At 38.0% G+C, this 22,250-nt stretch overlaps 1 protein-coding gene and 1 pseudogene across 1 annotated transcript in view; one reads left to right on the top strand and one right to left on the bottom strand.

The window, feature by feature from the left end:
* Window positions 1–22,250, bottom strand: part of METTL24 (methyltransferase like 24) — a 110,324-nt gene that overhangs the window by 33,077 nt on the left and 54,997 nt on the right. The gene's annotated exons all lie outside the window — the stretch shown is intronic.
* LOC113606207 (40S ribosomal protein S8 pseudogene) lies at window positions 4,519–20,286 on the top strand (annotated as a pseudogene).

Here is a 22,250-nt window from a genome sequence, read left to right as displayed (position 1 = left end):
ATAGTGGGTAACATACTATTTGGATCTTTGTTTGGGGCCTTTAACATTTATCTCAGATATCTTTATGTATTAGCGAAATATAGTTCTATAGCATGTTTGTAAATAGTCACAGAGAACGCAATTGTATGGATAAATATATTATTATATATTTATATATTATATATGTATTATATTATATATTAAAATATATATTAATATATAAATTTATACATTAATGTTTATTTATATATAAATATTTGTTGTGTTTATAAATATACAACATATAAATGTATGTTTTATATTAATATATTAATATATACATTTATATATAATATATTTATATATTAGTATATATTTATATAATAAATATATTTAAATATATATAAATCCAACAAAATATGTACAAGATCTATATGAGGAAAATCACAAAACTGTGATGAATAAAATCCAGTAGGAACTAAATAAATGGAGAGATATTCCACATTCACGGTTTGGAAGACTCAATATTTTCCAAGATGTCAGTTCTTCCCTGTTTGATCTATAGATTCAATGTAATCCTAACCAAAATCCCAGCAACTTCTTTTGTCAACAAATTGATCCGGAAGTTTATATGGAGAGGAAAAAACCAAGAATCACCAATGCAATATTGATTGAGAAGGACAAAGTTGGAAGACTAACACTAACTGACTTTAAGACTTACTATAAAGCTATGGTAATCAAGACATTGTGGTACTGACAAAAGTATAGACAAATAGATAAATGGAACAGAATAGGTAGCCCAGAAATAGACCCTCATAAATATAGTCAACTGATCTTTAACAAAGGAGCAAAGGACAGCATTGGAAGAAAAACAGTCTTTCAACAAATGGTGCTAGAAAAACTGGACATCCCCTACAAAAAAAAAAAATGAATCTAGACCCAGACTTTATACCCTTTACAAAAATTAACTCAAAATGGATAACAGACCTAAATGTAAAATACAAATCTATAAAACTCCTAGAAGATAACATAGGAGAACATCTAGACGACCTTGGATTTGACAATGATTTCTTAGATACCACACCAGAGACATGATCCATGAAAGAAATAAGATAAACTGGACTTCATTAAAACTAAAAACTTCTGCTCTGTGAAAGAAAATGTCAGGAGAAAAAGATAAGTGACAGACTGGGAAAAGTATTTGCAAAGGATACATCCAAAAACAGAGAAAAAACTCTTTGAATTCAGCAATAAGAAAACACACAACCAGATTAAAAATTAGACAAAGACCTTAACACACACCTCACCAAAGAAGACACACATATGGCAGCTGAGTATATGAAAAAATGTTCCACATCATATGTCAGTCATCAGGCAAATGCAACTTACAACAGCAATGAGATACCACTATGCACCTATTAGAATGACCAAAATTTGTAACACATTAAATGCTGGCAAGGATGTGGAACAATAGGAACTCTCATTCAGTGCTAGTAGGAATACATAATGGTCTGGTACAGCCGCTTTAGAAGACAGTTTTGCAGTTTCATACAATATTAAACACTATTTTTATAAGATCCAAAGAGTTGAAAACATTTCCACACAAAAAACAGCAAATGGATATTTATAGCAGCTGCATTTATTATTGCCAAAACTTGGAAGCAATCAAGATGTCCTTCAGTAGGTGAATAGATAAACTGTGACACATCCTGATAATGGAATATTATTCAACACTAAAAAAAAAAAAGAATAAAAAGAGCTATCGAGCCATGAAAAGACATGAAAGAAACTTAAATGCATATTTCTAAGTGAAAGAAGTCAATCTGAAAAGGCTACATACTGTATGATTCCAACTGTATGACATTCTGGAAAAGGCAAAATTATGGAGACAGTAAAAAGATCAGAGGTTGCCAGCAGTCTGGGGCAAGGGGGCAACGGGAGAGATGAAGAGGTAGAAACAGAGGATTTTTAGGGTAGTGGAAATACTCTGCATGATAGCATAATAATGATACATGTCATCACACATTTGTCCAAACCCACAGAATGTACAACACCAAGACTGAATCATAACATAAACTATGTACCACTCTAGTGGGGAACATTGATAATGGGAGCTCTGTGTGTGTCGGGGGCAGGGAGTATACTGGAAATCTCTGTACCTTCTGTTCAATTTTATTGTGAACATAAAACTGCTCTAAAAAAAATAGTCAATAACAAAAGAGCAGATTATAAAATAGCATATACAGTATGATCCCATTTTAATTTTGTTAAAATATATTTACTATACAGAGAATAATCTGAAAGGAGTGACTATATGTATTAATAGTAGTTATCTTAGAGGTAGAATTAAAGGTGATTTTAATTTTCATCTTTTTACTTTCTGTGTTCTCTATTATCTAAATTTTCTACAATGAACATATGCAATTTATATAATTAAAAACCACTAAAATAAATGTTTTTAAGAACAGCTTTGTGGATGAGACAGCATTTGAAGCAGACCTTGAAAGATGAGTGAAATTTTGACTTGTTCAGATACAGAGAAAATATGAGTGACAAAAGGAATTGTGACTGAAGTTATATGGGGTGAGGAAGTTTTGGCAAGTTGGAAATAAAATTGTCTAGTTAGGTTAGAGCATAGAATATCTGTAGAAAAGTGGTGGAAAATAAAGAAGTTGGAAACTGAATTGAGACCTTGCACATCAGATGAGGTGTTTATACTTAACACAGTAAGTAGCACAGTAGAGGAACAATAAAGACAGAGGTGGGCAACAGCACATCTTTCATTTAGTCAGAAAATCTAGTTATTCAGAATATTCTTGAGCACTTAGTTCAGCCAACAGTTGGTGCTATACCTGATGTGTCTCCAAAAAGGAGTCAAAATTATCTAACAGAGGGTTTCAGAGAGAGAAAGATCAACCTAGAGGAGATTCAATGTCATAAGGCAAATGTAGTGGCAAGTATTAAAGAGTTATTACTATATAAAATACCTTCGAAGACATCAATACTCACCACCCAAATGATTCCACAATGGTATACTCAATAAGCCTGTGGGGCTTATACCCAAGACATGGACATGGGAAAAAATGACTGAATTACAAGCTTTCTACCAATGCCATGAAGCAGGTGAACTATTTGAAATGCACACCAACCATATTTATTACTGTCACTGCAGAAAGATTGATCCCAGGGACACTGAAGGCATGTCTGGACATCAGATTCACATTGCTACTGTTCTAAGCACTTCCAAAATCCAATCCAGGATACTCACTCTCTAACGTTTTCTAGAGTAAATGGCTGACCTATCGGAAATACCCCACTATCACTAAGAAAGCAGAAGAACAATGAAATACACCAAATGGTCCACACCATAATATTCCATTCCAAGTATTTGAATATCGGCCTAAAACAATTCAAATCAATTCAACCCAGTAACTATTAAATACACAGCTATCATCTGGGGATCAACAGCCCAGGCACTGTGTGCTAGGTTCTTTATAGACCTTTTGTCTTTAATCCTAACAATCTCACACAGAAGGTATTATCATCTCCATTTTACAGAAAAATAAAGCATGGCTCAGAGGGCTTAATTTGCCTATGCTTTTCACACAACTAGCAGGAGGGAAAGGCAGCATTAGAGCCCTTTTCGCTGAAAGCCAGTGACCCCTCCACTGGGCAACCTGGCCCCATACTCCCACCTGCCCCCAAAACAGCATTCGGAAAATGTCATCAACGTTTGTTTTCCTCTGCCAATACTGTGTGCAGGGCAACTGTGAAAAACCCTCAGGACTCATTTCAGACAGATAACTGGATCTCTCTAGCCCATCAGAATAATAATGCCATAGCAAACAGCAAAAACAATCTAAGTTTCTAAGGAAAGAGCTGTGCCAAGTATTTTTGTAGCCAGCCTCTTCCTTTGCCTCAATTGCTAACAAAATTAAAAACTGGGCAGAATAATAAACATGTCTTTCGTTGGTTTGGGGATCAGATAAAAAGATTCCTTTTGTAAAACCAGGATCAAGAAGTTTAAGTCTCCAAATATGCCTATATATCTTAAATATCAGACAATCCCTTGAAAAATCTCAAAAATGAAATTTCAACTGAAAGTATCTATAAATAGCACAGGATTGAGAAAAATGTTACTGGAATGAGAAAATGAGCGAGAGGCCCTTTTGCTATCTTGATAGAACAAAATTTTCTAGGGAATACAGGCAGTGTTCTAAGAATAGAAAGAACATTTTCTCCCTGAATACCCCACGACTCCCTAACATCACTACACTGTCATCTTACATACTCAGGCAGCTTTCTTTTTTCTCCCCCAAAGAAGAGGCAGGGACATATCTGCTGGAAACATCTCAACATCTCTAAGTATTAGACGAGGTACAGAATAAGAAAAAGAACTTTACTGGGAAAATGTTTTCCATAATCTTGCAAAAGAGCCATAGAGGCAACCAAGGAAAAGCTAGTAATCTATTAACAAATGCTCTCACTGACCTCCATTACCATTCCTGCAGTACAGAGGGCAGCTGCATAGCAGGAAGGAAACAAAGGAAAAGGGTCGCCATGGCCTACCCTCCCACCCACCGAACACTTACCGAGTCTCCACTATCGACTAGGCATCAGGAATACAAAAATAAATGGCATATTAGATTGGATTTCTCTGTTAAACACTCCCCACAGCACATCGCACTTCTCTGTAGCACTCACTACAGATTCACATTTCTGCCTTTTTAGAAATGTGTTAAATCTTAAGACACTTGTTTGTAGAAATGTAAAGTGGTACAGCCACTATGAAAAACTGTATGGCCGTTTCTCAAAAAAATTAAAGATAGAATTACCATAGGATCCACCAATTCCATTTCTGGGTGTATATCCAAAAGAACTAGAGACAGCGTTTTGAAAAGATATTTGCACACCCTTTGTGAGCATTACTCACAATAGGCAAGAGGTGGAAGCAACCCAATTGTCCACTGACAGATAAATGGATAAACAAAATTGTGGTATATACGTACATGGGAATATTATTCAGCTTTAAAAAGAAAGGACATCCTGTCACATGCTACAACATGGATGAATCTTGAGGACATTATGCTAAGTGAAATAAGTCACAAAAAGACAAATAGTGTATGATTCTATTTATACGAGGCACCTAGCATAGTCAAATTCATTGAAACAGAAAGTAGAATGGTGGTTGCCAAGGGCTGGGGGAAGAGGGGAATTGGTGTTTAATGAGTACAGAGTTTCAGTTTTGCAGGATGAAAATGTTCTAGAGATTCCCAACAATGTGAACATACATAGCATTACTGAACCACACTTAAAAATAGTTAAGATGGTAAATTTTCTGTTATGTGTATTTTATCACAATTTAAAATTTTTTCAATTAAAAAGAGACTTGTTTGCCCCTACATCTTTATTATTTAAGCACAGGTCCTTGCATATAGAAGATGCTTAATAAATATTTATTAGATGGATAGATGGATGGAGGAATGGATAAATGGATGGATGGACTGGACAGATGGGAATGTGAACAGAAATGTAACATATAAACCAATAATTACTATACCATGTGAACATTGAGAAATGGGCCCTGTGACTGTGAAGAAGTGGAGAGTTCTTGTTACGGTTGGTTTGACATAATATCTTTCATATAGAATTACTTTGTTTTACCAACCAACACCACAAAAACATTTTTATATAGATTCAGTTGTATCTAGTTGAATAATTCCTATTTCTCTTCACTACAGTATAATCTGTCCTCTGACCTACATGACATTAAAACAGAAAAATCCATTTTCTGTCACCTTTGCTTTTTCCAGCACCTCTCTTAATCCGAAAGGGTAATGTGAAATAAAGCTTACACTCAACACTGCAGAAGATGAAAGAGGGTGATAAGTTGCTTGCCCACAGGTTATTAATCAGCTGTCCTCCAGGGCATAGTGTTATGAAGCTGTGTCGTGTAATAAACAGTAGGCAAAAGGAATAATCTCCATTTTCTGACTCTGAAGTGCAGGCATGTGCTATAAAACTAAATTGACATCTGTTAGCAGGCTTGTCACATGAACGGTTTTTTCCCGCAGAATCTGGAATAAATTAGATCTTAAAACTTGGAACAGAGAGGCTGCTTTACATAATTCCTTCTAATGGTGTGCTGTGAACCCATCACACTGATTTTAAAGAGAAGTTCTTATGAGAGATGTTTCATTATCATTTTAATTGCAAAACTGTTGAATGCCACTCCATGCTAGGAAATTTGTGTTTTTTAAAAGGTCCTTATATTTTTAACTTAAAAGTGGCAAATGACATCTTCCTTTTCTAATATTTTCATGGCTGAAAAATAAATCAGCTTTTACCTCCAAGTGAAACTGCAACCACCTTTCCCCATGCACTTGGAGCCTGCTCTGTGGGCGGTTTATTATGCATGGGCACCCCAGAGGCTGGCATGGCTGAGCTCCCGAGGCAGAAACAGCCGGCCTAGGCGTGACCTCACAGATTTGTTCAGGAATCTCTCCCGCAGAGGATTCGCTAATATGATAGCAAGTTCTTGGGGCTCTTAATGTCAAAAGGCATTAAGCATTTTTTAACACACATAAAGGAACTTGCAGAGCTGCCTGACCCAGTGAATCTGAGCTGTGTAGCACTGAGCATAGCATCCCTCTATCGGCCCACCATCTCCTTTAGGAAAGAAAGTCACAAAAAAGGAAACCTTTAGAGGCACCTGGAGCTTAGAGACCCCCTCTGCTCCCTCAGGATTCATTTGGCTCTCACGCCCCAAAGTTTGTCAAAAAGGAAGATTCTCAGACAAATACACCCAGCCCTGGTACACAGCGACGAAGAAAAACAAATGCCAGCTTCCTGGAGCCTAATTTCCTCCATTTGTGAAATCTTCCTCTTTGGTAATAATACTGGACCCCCTTGAAAATCTCAAAGGAGTGAGAGTCAGTCACAGTGCTCTATAAAATAAAGTTCCAATTCTGGTTCCATGAATACTCTTCATTCATCACTGTCACCAACATGAGTTTATTTGCCTGTACAACCTTCTCAAATGGCAGAGATCCATATCGCTCACCTTTTAGTAGGGAACACTGAGGCACAGAGGACACAGAGACTTTGTGAGGAGCGAGGGAGTGAGGCTACAGAAGCTGACAGCCAGGCTCGGGACTCCATTCCTGTTTAACGGGTTTTATGCACAGCAGGGGATGAGGGATTTGCAAACGGAAAGCTGAGCCACTGAAGTCCTCTCTACACAGGGAGGTTCCTCAAAGGGTGATGCTTATATCACCTGGGGCAGAGCGGGGTGGGGTTGGTTAAACATGCAGGTTCCTGAGCTCCATGCCAGACTAGTTAAATCAGAATCTCTGAGGTTGGTCCTGGGCTTGACATTTGAATCAATCTCCCTAGAAGACTGGATGCTTTGACGGTGGCCTGTTGCTGTTATTTTTGGTTTGTTTTCTGGTGTTCTGAATTCTAACACTGAAATCCGAGAAGCGCTTGGTTGTACAGGTGGGAGTGGGTCTCTGGATTCCAGGGCACTGTTCACACACAACCTTTCCGGTCATGGCTTTTGGCCATGGAAAACCAAGGGGAGGACACATCTAAGGAAACAAAAACTGTAGCTCAATGCAGAGGCACTAAATGGTTTGAAAATTATTAAGAAGAGCCAAGCCTTTTTGTTTCACAGCAAATCTCACCATTACTGATACGTGAACAGGGTAAAAAAAGCCAAAACTCATTTCCTAAATGTTGAGTGCACAAGTGCTTGACTCATGTTCTCAAGATGGCTTGTCCTTAGGGTCCACTGCAGATTGATGGAGACAGAAAGATGTCTCTGCATTTCAAATTACAATTCAGTACCGTGAATGACTCATGACTCTTAAATTGCCACTGGCTTATTTCACAGAAACACAGCACCATCATGATTAAATAGCAATTCTGTGAGATGAAGTTGCCTTCAAATATACAGAAAGATACATACCTCTCTTTGAAAAAGGAATATAAACAAGTCTAAATAGAAGATTCCACTGGGCCCTAAAAGAATCACCTGGACTTCTACCTTTATCACAGCATATCTTGTTTTCATGCAGTTTTCTACCCAAATGTTCTTCTGAAATACCAGTGACTAAGGCCTCTGGATGCTCATGCTGCTGCTGATTAATTCCACAGTAGGTTGTAGGAAAAGGTGAAGTATTCAAACTTTGATACCCTGCACGTTTTATTTAGAAAGGTACCAGGGACAAAGTCAGGTGGACAAGCATGTATTTCCTGAGCTCCTCACTGGGTAGTCAGGATGTGACTCCATACGATAAAGAGTCTCTGGTCTTGAGGCACACGCAGTTTAGTTGGAAGCACACATCTGCGAAGCAGAGGTCCAGCTACAGGGTAAAGCCATTAGTCATCCAGGACTCAGGCATGTCTGGGCCTTGCACTGGTGTGGCAGATGACCAGGGGATATTTTTATAAAGGAGTTTTCCTCCTGAGAAAAAAAAATGTCCCAGAAAAACAGCAAGTCTAGTACACAAAGCTGGTGCAACAGGCTGGCACATGAATAGAAAAATGACCTGAAGCACAGCACAGCATCTGTGCCTTGCTCCACCTTTGGTAAGGACTCAGGCTAGAGGCAGAGGACATCAGGAGAACACAAAGTGGCCCAGTGCTGGGCCTCTGGGTGACACTACTTAAGTTCAGGTCCCAGCACTGACAATTACTATTAATATCCTCTGCTCCTATGCTTCTCAGACTGTGGTACACACCTAGCTGCTAGTCATTGTATGGTCCCCAACCAGAAACATCAGCATTGCCTGGAAGCTTGCTAGAAATGCAGAGTCTCGGGCCCCACGCTGAACCTCCTAAATCAACATCTACATTTTCATTAGATTCCCCAGGTGGTTCACATACACAGCAAATACGAGAAATATTGGTGAAGAATATGATTTAGGGCAAGATAAATAAGGATTTCAAAATCTTTTACGTAAGGTATTTTTAATGTATATTGGAAAACAGCCAGGACAGTTGACTCATGAGTCCATGGATATTATTTCTGCAAATAATTCTAAGGAAGAAAGGTGAATCAATTTAAAGAAAAGTATGAAGGAAAGATGCACATCCTCCCCATTGTACCAAACACAAAGTGAAAAAGACAATGATGAGGGAGGGGACAAAAAGATCAAAGCAGGGCTCAAAAACAAGATGAACGTCTCCATGGACCAGAACATAGTGCAGTGAGCAAGACTGAAGCCAGGACATGCTGGGTTCTCGACATAAAGCAGGTATAGCAGTGGTCCTGGGGGTGCATCTCCTGCAGAGAACAGGAACTAAAAGTGCTCCCATGAGAGAGCAGCTGGGCCACATTCACTGATTAACACCAAAGTCTGTAATGGAGTACCCTGGATCCAGAAAGGAGCTCAAAATAAACTGCTGACAACCACTGATGCGGCTATGGCTTAAAACCAGTCATTGGCCTAGGGAGGTGAGAGAAGAGAGACTCACCCCTGCAGACAGCAAATAAGCCAGACCCCAGATGGTTCAGTAACTGAATATTCCCAGTATCACTGGAAGAAGCAGGAGTCCCCAAATGCTTACAAAAGACCAGACCTGAAGGCTATTATAAAATCACTAGGCAGAGAAGGGTGGAACCAAAAAGGAAAGAAAAAAGCAAAACCAAACCAAAAACCTTCCACTGAAAATGAACTAACAAATGAAACTCGAAAATACACACAGAAATTAAATGATGAGAAACAGCCAATCAAAGCCAATAACTGGAACATTACTTCATTTCAAGATTAAATTAATTTTGTTGAACAGTCTGACAAAAGTTTAAAACAAGTATGTTTAGGGCACTCAGAGCAATCAGTAAGAATAATATTTACTTTCACAAAGACGGAAGTAGTGGCAATACACTTTGAAATAAAAACATGCAGAACTAAAAAAGAACGGACGGACAGGCAAAACACCAATTAAAAATCTTGAAAGTGAAAGATACAATAATTATAATTCTTAAAAATATCAACAAAGGGTATGAACTCTAGACTGGACATAGTTAAAAAGAAAATTAAAGAACTGGAAGCCAGCACGGAAGAATTCACCCAAAAGTAGGCCAGTGACTGAGATTTTAAAATATGAAAAAGCAATTGAGAGACAAGGAGGAACCTCTCAAGACTGAGAGGTTCCAAAAGACATCTAAAGGGAACACCAGAAGTAGAGAATAAAGGAAATTGGAGGAGAAGCATTGAAAATATTTTAATTTTTCAAATATTCACAAGGTGTAAAATTAAAAGATATAGAAAGTAGAGTCCCTTCCCCATCCATTCAGTTCTCCTCCCTGGAGTCAACTAGTATCACCAGTTTCTTGTATATATTTTCAGAGAGATCCTATATGTATAAAAACAAGTATGTGAATGATAAAAATCTACATACATTCTTCTGCAATTTGTCTTTGAGATATAATTTATATACAACAAAATTCATATTTTAAGTATACAGGTTGATGAGTTTTGACATACGTATACACCCATGTAACCACCAACACCCCAGAACATTCCCTTGTGACCGTTTCAGTAAATCTCCTCCATTCCACCACCACATGCTTCAGGCAACCACTGGTCTGATTTCTATCACTATAGGATAGTTTTTCTTCTTCACTGAAGAGAATCATACAACATGTAATCTTTTGTGTCTCACTTCCCTCATTCAATATGAGGTCTGTGAGATTTGTTCATGTTGATGTATCACTATACTTGTTCCTTTTTACCGCTGAGTGCTATTCCATCATAGATGGATGGAATGGTGTATGGTATATTGTATATGGTATATTCAAACCATAACTTCCTTAACCATTCACCTGTTGATGGACAATGGGGTTGTTTCCAGTTGGGGTGATAATGAATAAAGCTGTTATGAACATTCAAGTACAAGTCTTTGTGTGGACATATGTTTTCAACATTCTTGGGTAAATACCTAGAAGTGGGTTTGCAGGGTCAATTGGTAAATGTAAGAACGTAGTAAGAAATTGCCAAACTCGTTTCCAAAGAAGTTGCCTTCCCACCAGAAATGTTTGACGGTTCCAGTTACTTCACATCCTTATCATCACTTAGTATCATCAATCTTTTTAATTTTAGCCATCTTGGTGTTTGTGAAGTGGTATTGCATTGTGGCCTTAATTTTCATTTCCCTATTGATTAACAAAATTGAGTATCTTTTCATGTGTGCTTTGCCATCTGTAATATCTTCTTTGGTGAAATGTTTGTTCAAATCTTTTGCCTATTTTTTAGTTGAGTTGTTTCATTTTTGGTTGTACAGCTCTTCATGTATTCTGAATACAAGTCAAATAATCTGCTTAAACACTTCCACAATGGTAAACATGTAGATTATTTCCTGTCCTTTGCTATTACAAACAATGAGGCAAATAATAACAACCTTGTTCATATATCAGTTCACATATATGGGAGTATGACTGTATGGCAAATTCACAGAAGTAGAATTGATGGATCAAAAGGTACTTGCATCTGCAGTGTAACAGATATTGCCAAATGGCCTGGCATAAAGACCGTACCAATTTATGTTCACGCCACTCTTTATCTTTGATAATCTGATTCCTGAGAATATTGTATCTAAGGGTAGTTTCATTTCCATTTCTCATACTATGAGCAAGTTTAAATACTTTTTCATGAGCCATTTGTATTTCCTTTTATGTGAACTACTTTTTCAGTCTTTATCAAATTTTCTGTTAAGTTGCTAACCTTTTACTTATTGATTTGTTAAAGCTCTTACATACCAGTGAAATTAGCTCTCTGCTTATGAAATGAGTTGTAAATACTTTTCAGTTTTTTATTTGCCTTTTAATTTTGCTTTTGGTATTTTTACTGTGTAGAAATTTTATATTTATATGTAATCAAATTAATCATTCCTTCTTTTATGACATCCTTACTCCAGGATTTTTTACATAATTTTTTAAATTTAATTTTATTTATTTTTTATACAGCAGGTTCTTATTAGTTATCTATTTTATACATATTAGTGTATATATGTAAATCCCAATCTCCCAATTCATCCCACCACTACCACCATTCCCCCCTTGGTGTCCATACATTTGTTCTCTATATCTGTGTCTCTTTTTCTGCCTTGCAAACTGGTTCATCTGTACCATTTTTCTAGATTCCACATATATGTGTTAATATACAATATTTGTTTTTCTCTTTCTGACTTACTTAATTCTGTATGACAGTCTCTGGGTCCATCCACGTCTCTACAAGTGATCCAATTTCATTCCTTTTTACGGCTGAGTAATATTCCATTGTATATATGCACCACATCTTCTTTATCCATTCATCTGTCGGTGGGCATTTAGGTTGCTTCCATGACCTGGCTATTGTAAACAGTGCTGCAATGAACATTGGGGTGCCTGTGTCTTTTGGAATTATGGTTTTCTCTGGGTATATGACCAGGAGTGGGATTGCTGGGTCATATGGTAATTTTATTTTTAATTTTTTAGGGAACCTCCATACTGTTCTTCATAGTGGCTGTATCAATTTACATTCCCACCAATAGTACAAGAGGGTTCCCTTTTCTCCACACCCTCTCCAGCATTTGTTGTTTGTAGATTTTCTGATGATGCCCACTCTAACCGGTGTGAGGTGATACCTCATTGTGCTTTTGATTTGCACTTCTCTAATATTAGTGATGTTGAGCAGCTTTTCATGTGCTTCTTGGCCATCTGTATGTCTTCTTTGGAGAAATGTCTATTTAGATCTCTGCCCATTGTTTGACTGGGTTGTTTGTTTTCTTAATATTGAGCTGCATGAGCTGTTTATATATTTTGTAGATTAATCCTTTGTCCGTTGATTTGTTTGCAAATATTTTCTCCCATTCTGAGGGTTGTCTTTTGGTCTTGTTTACAGTTTCCTTTGCTGTGCAAAAGGTTTTACGTATCATTAGGTCCCATTTGTTTATTTTTGTTTTTATTTCCACTACTCTAGGAGGTGGGTCAAAAAAGATCTTGCTGTGATTTATGTCAAAGAGTGTTCTTCCTATGTTTCCCTCTAAGAGTTATATAGTGTCCGGTCTTACATTTAGGTCTTTAATACATTTTGAGTTTATTTTTGTGTATGGTGTTAGGGATCATTCTAATTTCATTCTTTTACATGTAGCTGTCCAGTTTTCCCAGCACCACTTATTGAAGAGGCTGTCTTTTCTCTATTGTATATCCTTGCCTCCTTTGTCATAGACTAGTTGACCATAGGTGCGTGGGTTTATCTCTGGGCTTTCTATCCTGTTCCATTGATCTATATTTCTGTTTTTGTGTCAGTACTATATTGTCTTGATTACTGTAGCTTTGAGTATAATCTGAAGTCAGGGAGTCTGATTCCTTCAGCTTCATTTTTTTCCGTCAAGATTGCTTTGGTTATTCAGGGTCATTTGTGTCTCCATACAAATTTTAAGATTTTTTGTTCTAGTTCTGTAAAAAATGCCACTGGTAATTTGATAGGGATTGCATTGAATCTGCAGATTGCTTTGGGAAGTATAGTCACTTTCACAATATTGATTCTTCCAATCCAAGAACATGATATATCTCTCCATCTGTTTGTGTCATCTTTGATTTCTTTCATCAGTGTCTTATAGTTTTCTGAGTACAGGTCTTTTACCTCCTTAGGTAGGTTTATTCCCAGATATTTTATTCTTTTTGTTACAATGGTGAATGGGATTGTTCCTTAATTACTCTTTTTGATATTTTGTTGTTAGTGTATAGGAATGCAACAGATTTCTGTGCATTAATTTTGTATCCTGTAACATTACCAAATTCATTGATTAGCTCTAGTAGTTTTCTGGTAGCATCTTTAGGATTATCTATATATAGTATCATGTCATCTGCAAACAGTGACAGTTTTGACTTCTTCTTTTCCAATTTGTGTTCCTTTTATTACTTTTTCTTCTCTGTTGCCATGACTAGGACTTCCAAAACTATGTTGAATAATAGTGGCGAGATTGGACATCCTTGTCTTGTTCCTGATCTTAGAGGAAATGATTTCAGATTTTCACCAATGAGAATGATGTTTGCTGTGGGTGTGTCATACATGGCCTTTATTATGTTGAGGTAGGTTCCCTCTATGCCTACTTTCTGGAGAGTTTTCATCATAAATCGGTGTTGAATGTTGTCAAAAGCTTTTTCTGCATCTATTGAGATGATCATATGGTTATTCTTCAATTTGTTAACATGGTGTATCATATTGATTGATTTGCATATACTGAAGAATCCTTGCATCCCTGGGATAAATCCCACTTGATCATGGTGTAAGATCCTTTTAACGTGTTGTAGGATTCTGTTTGCTAGTATTCTGTTGAGGATTTTAGCATCTATATTCATCAGTGATGTTGGTCTGTAATTTTCTTTTTTTGTAGTATCTTTGTCTGGTTTTGGTATCAAGTTGATGGTGGCCTCATAGAATGAGTTTGGGAGTGTTCCTTCCTCTGCAATTTTTTGGAAGAGTCTGAGAAGGATAGGTGTTAGCTCTTCTCTAAATGTTTGACTGAATTCACGTGTGAAGCCATCTGGTCCTGGACTTTGGTTTGTTGGAAGATTTTTAATCACAGTTTCAAGTTCATTACTTGTGATTACTCTATTCATATTTTCTATTTCTTCCTGGTTCAGTCTTGGAAGCTTGTGCTTTTCTAAGGATTTGTCCATTTTTTCCAGGTTATCCATTTAATTGGCATAGAGTTGCTTATAGTTGTCTCTTAGGATGCTTTGTATTTCTGCGGTGTCCACTGTAATTTCTCCTTTTTCATTTCTAATTTTATTGATTTCAGTCCTCTCCCTCTTTTTCTTGATGAGTCTGGCTAAAGTTTTATCAACTTTGTTTATCTTCTCAACGAACCAGCTTTTAGTTTTATTGATCTTTACTATTGTTTTCTTTGTTCCTTTTTCATTTATTTATGCTCTGATCTTGTTTTTTAAATTTATTTATTTATTTATTTTTGGCTGCATTGGGTCTTTGTTGCTGCGCACGAGCTTTCTCTAGTTGTGGCTAGTGGGGGTTACTCTTCGTTGCAGTGCGCAGGCTTCCCATTGCAGTGGCTTCTCTTGTTGCAGAGCATGGGCTCTAGGCATGCAGGCTTCAGTAGCTGTAGCACATGGGCTCAGTAGTTGTGGCTCACGGGCTCTAGAGCGCAGGCTCAGTAGTTGTGGCACACATGCTTAGTTGCTCTGCATCACATGGGATCTTCCCAGACCAGGGCTTGAACCTGTGTCCTCTGCATTGGCAGGTGGATTCTTAACCACTGTGCCACCAGGGAAGACCCTCTGCTCTATCTTTATGATTTCTCTCCTTCTACTAACTTTTGGCTTTGTTTGTTCTTCTTTCTCTAGTTCCTTTGGGTGTAAGGTTAGATTGTTTGAGATTTTTCTTGTTTCTTGAAGTAGGATTGTATTGCTATAAACTTCCCTCTAACACTGCTTTTGCTGCATCCCATAAGTTTTGGATTGTCACGTTTTTGTTGTCATTTGTCTCTAGGTATTTTCTGATTTCCTCTTTGATTTCTTCAGTGATCTCTTGGTTATTTACTAACGTATTGTTTAGCCTGCATGTGTTTGTGTTTTTTATGTTTTTACCCTATAATTTATTTCTAATCTCATAGCGTTGTGGTCAGAAAAGATGCTTCATATGATTTCAATTTTCTTAAATGTACCAAGTCTTGATCTGTGACCCAAGATGTGATCTATCCTGCAGAATGTTCCATGCGCACTTGAGAAGAAAGGGTAATCTGCTGTTTTTGGATGGAATGTCCTATAAATATCAATTAATCTGGTCTATTGTGTCATTTAAAGCTTGTGTTTCCTTATTAATTTTCTGTTTGGATGATCTGTCCATTGGTGTAAGTGAGGTGTTAAAGTCCCCCACTATTATTGTGTTTCTGTTGATTTCCTCTTTTATAGCTGTTAGCATTTGCCTTATGTATTGAGGTGCTCCTATGATGGGTGCATATATATTTATAATTGTTATATCTTCTTCTTGGGTTGATCCCTTGATCATTATGTAGTGTCCTTCCTTGTCTCTTGTAACATTCTTTATTTTAAAGTCTATTTTATCTGACATGAGTATTGCCACTCCAGCTTTCTTTTGATCTCCATTTGCATGGAATATCTTTTTCCATCCCCTCACTTTCAGTCTGTATGTGTCCCTAGATCTGAAGTGGGTCTCTTGTAGACAGCATATATATGGATCTGGTTTTTGTATCCATTCAGCGAGCCTGTGTCATTTGGTTGGAGCATTTAATCCATTCACATTTAAGGTAATTATCGATATGTATGTTCCTATTACCATTTACTTAATTGTTTTGAGTTTGTTTTTGTAGGTCCTTTTCTTCTCTTGTGTCTCCTCCCACGTAGAGAAGTTCCTTTAGCATTTCTTGTAGAGATGTTTTTGTGGTGCTGAATTCTCTTAGCTTTTGCTTGTCTCTAAAGCTTTTGATTTCTCTGTCGAATCTGAATGAGGTCCTTGCCTGGTAGCGTAATCTTGATTGTAGGTTCTTCCCTTTCATCACTTTATTTTTATTTTTATTTTTTTGCAGTATGAGGGCCTCTCACTGTTGTGGCCTCTCCCGTTGCGGAGTACAGGCTCTGGACGCGCAGACCCAGCGGCCATGGCTCACGGGCCCAGCTGCTCCGCGGCATGTGGGATCTTCCCGGACCGAGGCACGAACCCGTGTCCCCTGCATCGGCAGGCGGACTCTCAACCACTGCACCACCAGGGAAGCCCCCTTTCATCACTTTAAATATATCGTGCCACTCCCTTCTGACTTGCAGAGTTTCTGCTGAGAAATCAGCTGTTAACCTTATGGGAGTTCCCTGGTATGTTATTTGTCATTTTTCCCTTGTTACTTTTAATAATTTTTCTTTGTCTTTGATTTTTGTCAATTTGATTACTATGTGTCTCGGCATGTTTCTCTTTGGGTTTATCCTGCCTTGGACTCTCTGTGCTTCCTGGACTTGGGTGGCTATTTCCTTTCCCATGTTAGGGAAGTTTTCGACTGTGATCTCTGCAAATATTTTCTCGGATCCTTTCTCTCTCTCTTCTCCTTCTGGGACCCCTATAACAAGAATGTTGGTGCATTTAATGTTGTCCCAGAGGTCTCTTAGGCTGTCTTCATTTCTTTTCATTCCTTTTTCTTTATTCTATTCTGCAGCTGTGAATTCCACCATTCTGTCTTCCAGGTCACTTACCTGTTCTTCTGCCTCAGTTATTCTGCTACTGATTCCTTCTAGTGTATTTTTCACTTCAGTTATTGTATTGTTCATCTGTTTGTTTGTTCTTTAATTCTTCTAGGTGTTTGTTCCTTAATTCTTCTAGGTATTTGTTAAACATTTCCTGCATCTGCTCTATCTTTGCCTCCATTCTTTTTTCCGAGGTCCTGGATCATCTTCACTATCATTATTCTGAATTGTTTTTTGGAAGGTTGCCTATCTCCACTTCATTTAGTTGTTTTTCTGGGGTTTTATCTTGTTCCTCCCTCTGGTACATAGTCCTCTGCCTTTACATTTTGTCTGTCTTTCTGTGAATGTGATTTTTGCTCCACAGGCTGCAGGATTGTAGTTCTTCTTGCTTCTGCTGTCTTCCCTCTGGTGGATGAGGCTATCAAAGAGGCTTGTGCAAGCTTCCTGATGGGAGGGACTGGTGGTGGGTAGAGCTGGGTGTTGCTCTGCTGGGCAGAGCTCAGTAAAACTTTAATCCGCTTGTCTGTTGATGGGTGGGGCTGGGTTCCCTCCCTGTTGGTTGTTTGGCCTGAGGCAAACCAGCACTGGAGCCTACAGGCCCTTTGGTGGGGCTAATGGTAGACTCTGGGAGGGCTCACACCAAGGAGTACTTCCCAGAACTTCTGCTGCCAGTGTCCTTGTTCCCACAGTGAGCCACAGCCACCCCCCCACACCTCTGCAGTAGACCCTCCAACACCTGCAGGTTGGTCTGGTTCAGTGTCCTATGGGGTCACTGCTCCTTCCCCGTGGGTCCTGATGCGCACACTACTTTGTGTGTGCCCTCCAAGAGTGGACTCCGTTTCCCCCAGACCTGTCAAGGTCCTGCAATCAAATCGCGCTAGCCTTCAAAGTCTGATTCTCTGGGAATTCCTCCTCCCCTTGCCAGACCCCCAGGTTGGGAAGCCTGATATGGGGCTCAGAACCTTCACACCAGTGGGTGGACTTCTGTGGTATAATTGTTCTCCAGTTTGTGAGTCACCCACCCAGCAGTTATGGGATTTGATTTTATTGTGATTGCACCCCTCCTACCATCTCATTGCGGCTTCTCCTCTGCCTTTGGATGTAGGGTATCTTTTTTGGTGAGTTCCAGTGTTTTCCTGTCGATGACTGTTCAGCAATTAGTTGTGATTCCAGCGCTCTCGCAAGAAGGAGTGAGTGCACATCCTTCTACTCTGTCATCTTGAACCAGTCACCCCCTACACAATTTTTAAAGTTACTTTCCATTTACAATTATTACAAAATATTGGTTATATTCCCCACATTGTACAATACATCCTTGAGCCTATCTTACTCCCAGTAGTTGTACCTCCTACTCCCCTACCCTTATATCACCCCTCCCACCCACTGGTAATCACTAGTTTGTTCTCTGTATCTCTGAGTCTGTTTCATTTTTGCTATATTCTAGTTTGTTGTATTTTTTATTTTCCACATATAAGTGATATCATACAGTATTTGTCTTTCTCAGTCTGATTTATTTCACTTAGCAAAATGCCCTCCAAGGTCAGCCATGTTGCTGCAAATGGCAAAATTTCATTCGTTCCTATGGCTAAGTAGTATTCCAGTGTGTGTGTGTGTGTGTGTGTGTGTGTATAAATATATATAACATATCTTCTTTATCCATTCATCTGTTGATGAACACTTAGACTGCTTCCTTATCTTGGCAATTGTAAATAATGCTGCTATGAACAATGGGGTGCATGTATCTTTTTGAATTAGTGGGGTTTTTTTCCGAATATAACCAGGAGTGGAATTCCTTCCAAATTGGAAAGGAAGAAGTAAAACTGTCACTGTTTGCAGGTTACATGATACTATATGTAGAAAATCCTAAAGATGCCACCAGAAAACTATTAAAGTTCATCAGTGAATTCAGTAAAGCTGCAGGACATAAAATTAATATACAAAAATCAGTTGCATTTCTATACACTAACAATGACGTATCAGAAAGAGAAATTAAGGAAACAATACCATTGTAGCAAAAAGAATAAAATACCTAAGAATAAAACTACCTAAAGAGGCAAAAGACCTGTACTCCAAAAACTATAAGACACAAACAGATGGAAAAATATGCTGTGTTCTTGGACTGGAAGAATCAATATTGTTAAAATGGCCATACTACCCAAGGCAGTCTACAGATTCAATGCAATTCCTATCAAAATACCAAAGGCATTTTTCACAGAAATAAAACATAAAATTTTTAAATATATATGGAGACACAAAACCCCAAATAGCCAAAACAATCTTGAGAAAGAACAGAGCTGGAAGAATCACACTCCCCAACTTCAGACTATACTACAAAGTTACTGTAATCAAAACAGTATGATACTGGCACAAAAACAGACACGTAGATCAATAGAACAAGATAGAGAGCCCAGAAATAAAGCCACACACTTATGGTCAATTAATCTGTGACAAAGGAGGCAAGAATATACAAAGGAGTAAAGACAGCTCTTTCTAGCCAGCACCGAGTGATTGGCATCTCTCGGGACAACTGGCACAAGCGCCACAAGACTGGGGGCAAGAGAAAGCCCTACCACAAGAAGCAGAAGTATGTGCTGGGACACCCCACTGACACCAAGGTTGACCCCCCACTGCATACACACAGTCCGTGGGTGGGGAGGCAACAGGAAGTACCAGGCCTTGAGGCTGGATGTAGGGAACTTCTTCTGGGGCTCGGAATGTTGTACGTGCAAGACAAGGATAACTGATGTTGTCTACAATGCATCCAACCACGAACTGTTCTGTACCAAGACCCTGGTGAAGAACTGCATCATGCTCATTGACAGCACACCATACGGACAGTGGCACAAGTCCCACTATGCACTGCCCCTGGGCTGCAAGAAGGGGGCCAAGATGACTCCTGAGGAGGAAGAGATATTAAACAAAAAACAATCAAAAAAATTCAGAAGAAATATGATGGAAAGAAAAAGGATGCCAAAATCAGCAGTCTTCTAGAGGAGCAGTTCCAGCAGGGCAAGGTTCTTGCATGCATCGCTTCAAGACCAGGCCAGTGTGGCCGAGTAGACGGCTATGTGCTAGAGGGAAAGGAGCTGGAATTCTATCTGAGGAAAATCAAGGCCTGGAAAATCAAATAAATCCTCCTCCCTCCTATCTTAGCTTGTGTAATGAATGTGTTTATTGTTCTGAAAAAAAAAAAAGATTCTACCAGCAATTTTACTGGGATCATGTTAAATGAATAAATTAACATAAGAAAGATTAAATCATTATGATGATGAGTCCTTCTACCCAAGAACACGTTATGCTTTTGAATTTGTTCAAGTGTTATTTTAAATTCTTAAATAAAGTTTCCTTCTTATAGATCTTGCACATGTCTCAAGTTTATTTTTATCTTTTTTTTGTTGCTTTTGTAAATGGTGTCTTCTCTGCCTTTATATATTCTGGTTATTCATGAAAGTGTATGTTTTTAATTTTTGTACACTGCACTCAAACAGTTCCTTAAATTCTCTTATTGTTTGATAGTTTTTCATTAGATTCTCTTGAGTTTTCCAGTATGCAATCATATTATCTACCAATAATGAGTGCTCCAATAATAATAATACATATGCATATAATAATAACAATTTTTACCTCCTTCTTCCTAAATTTTACCCCTAAGATTCTTTCTCTTTTCTAATTGTGTTAACTATTATCTTAGGAACTGTGTTAAATAACCGTGACTATACACTGTACAATTTTGTTTATATAACAGTCTTGAAATGACAAAATTATAGAAATGGAAAACAGATAAGTGGTTATCAGGGGCTAGGGAAAGAGGTGGAGAAAAGGAAGGTAGGTGTGGCTATAAAAAGGTAACATGGGGGCTTCCCTGGTGGCGCAGTGGTTGGGAGTCCGCCTGCCTATGCAGGGGACACGGGTTCGTGCCCCGGTCCGGGAAGATCCCACGTGCCACGGAGCGGCTGGGCCTGTGAGCCATGGCCGCTGAGCCTGTGCGTCCGGAGCCTGTGCTGCACAACGGGAGAGGCCATAACAGTGAGAGCCCCGCGAACCGCAGGAAAAAAAAAAAGTTAACATGATCCCAACAGTACTAGAAATGGTCTGTATCTGAACTGTATCATTGTCAATATACTGGCTGTGATATCATACTATAGGTTTGCCATTGGGAAAAGGGACATGGAATCTCTGTATTCTTTCTTACAACTGCATGCAAATCTATAATTATCTCAAAATAAGATTTTTTTAAAAGAGCTCTAATCCAGTTTTTTTTTAATGATAATGACAGGTATCCTTATTTTTCCCCGACTTTAGTAAGGATATTTTCATTGTTTCAACATTAATCGTGATGCCAGCTGATATAACAAAGATGCAATTAATCCAAATATATCAGCAATCACGATAAATACAAATGGATTAAATTCACATACATAGATGTATTATAGAAGTATCCATCCATTCCTTTCCATTGAGTTTTTTAAAAATCTGCAGAGACAACAGTCAAATGCAAATGTAATATTTGTACAAATGAGATGAATTTCAGTGATGAATATATGAGAGTTCATTGTATTATTCTTATTCTTCCAACGTTTATGTTTACATCTTTTCAAAAGAAAATATAAAAATTTTAAAGAGGTAAACTAAAACTCCAGATAATAGCAATGTGGGGCTCATATTCAATGGGTAGTTAAGTTGCTAGGATCCTTGTTGTGTTTAGGAGGAATAGAGAAATACTGACTAATTTGATACGTTGTTTTAAAATTTTATAGTTAATAATATACATTTAAAATTTAAGGGTAACCAAGACGAATTTTAAAAAAATAGCCCAATTTAAAAGAATTGAAATTTGTCCAATATGCCAGTAATCACAATAAAGGTAAGTGAATTAAACACACCTGTTTAAAGACAGACTCTCAGATTGGATTTAAAAATACAGTACAGGCCTATACTTAATATGTCACTCTTACAGGCTACACATAAACTGAAACTATATCCAAAAAATATAAAAATAAAGGACTCTAGAATATCATTTAATATAAAACGTATTTCCCCCCCGCTAAAAAAAAAAGCTGGTATGGCAGAGCTAACAGCAGACAAAACAGAATTT

The sequence above is a fragment of the Aethalodelphis obliquidens genome, unplaced genomic scaffold (genome assembly GCF_003676395.1).
Source record: "Aethalodelphis obliquidens isolate GAN/ISIS:26980383/991018 unplaced genomic scaffold, ASM367639v1 scaffold3, whole genome shotgun sequence".
NCBI lineage: Eukaryota > Metazoa > Chordata > Mammalia > Artiodactyla > Delphinidae > Aethalodelphis > Aethalodelphis obliquidens.
Note: the sequence above shows the minus strand (reverse complement) of the source record. Positions and strands in the feature narration are given on the sequence as shown.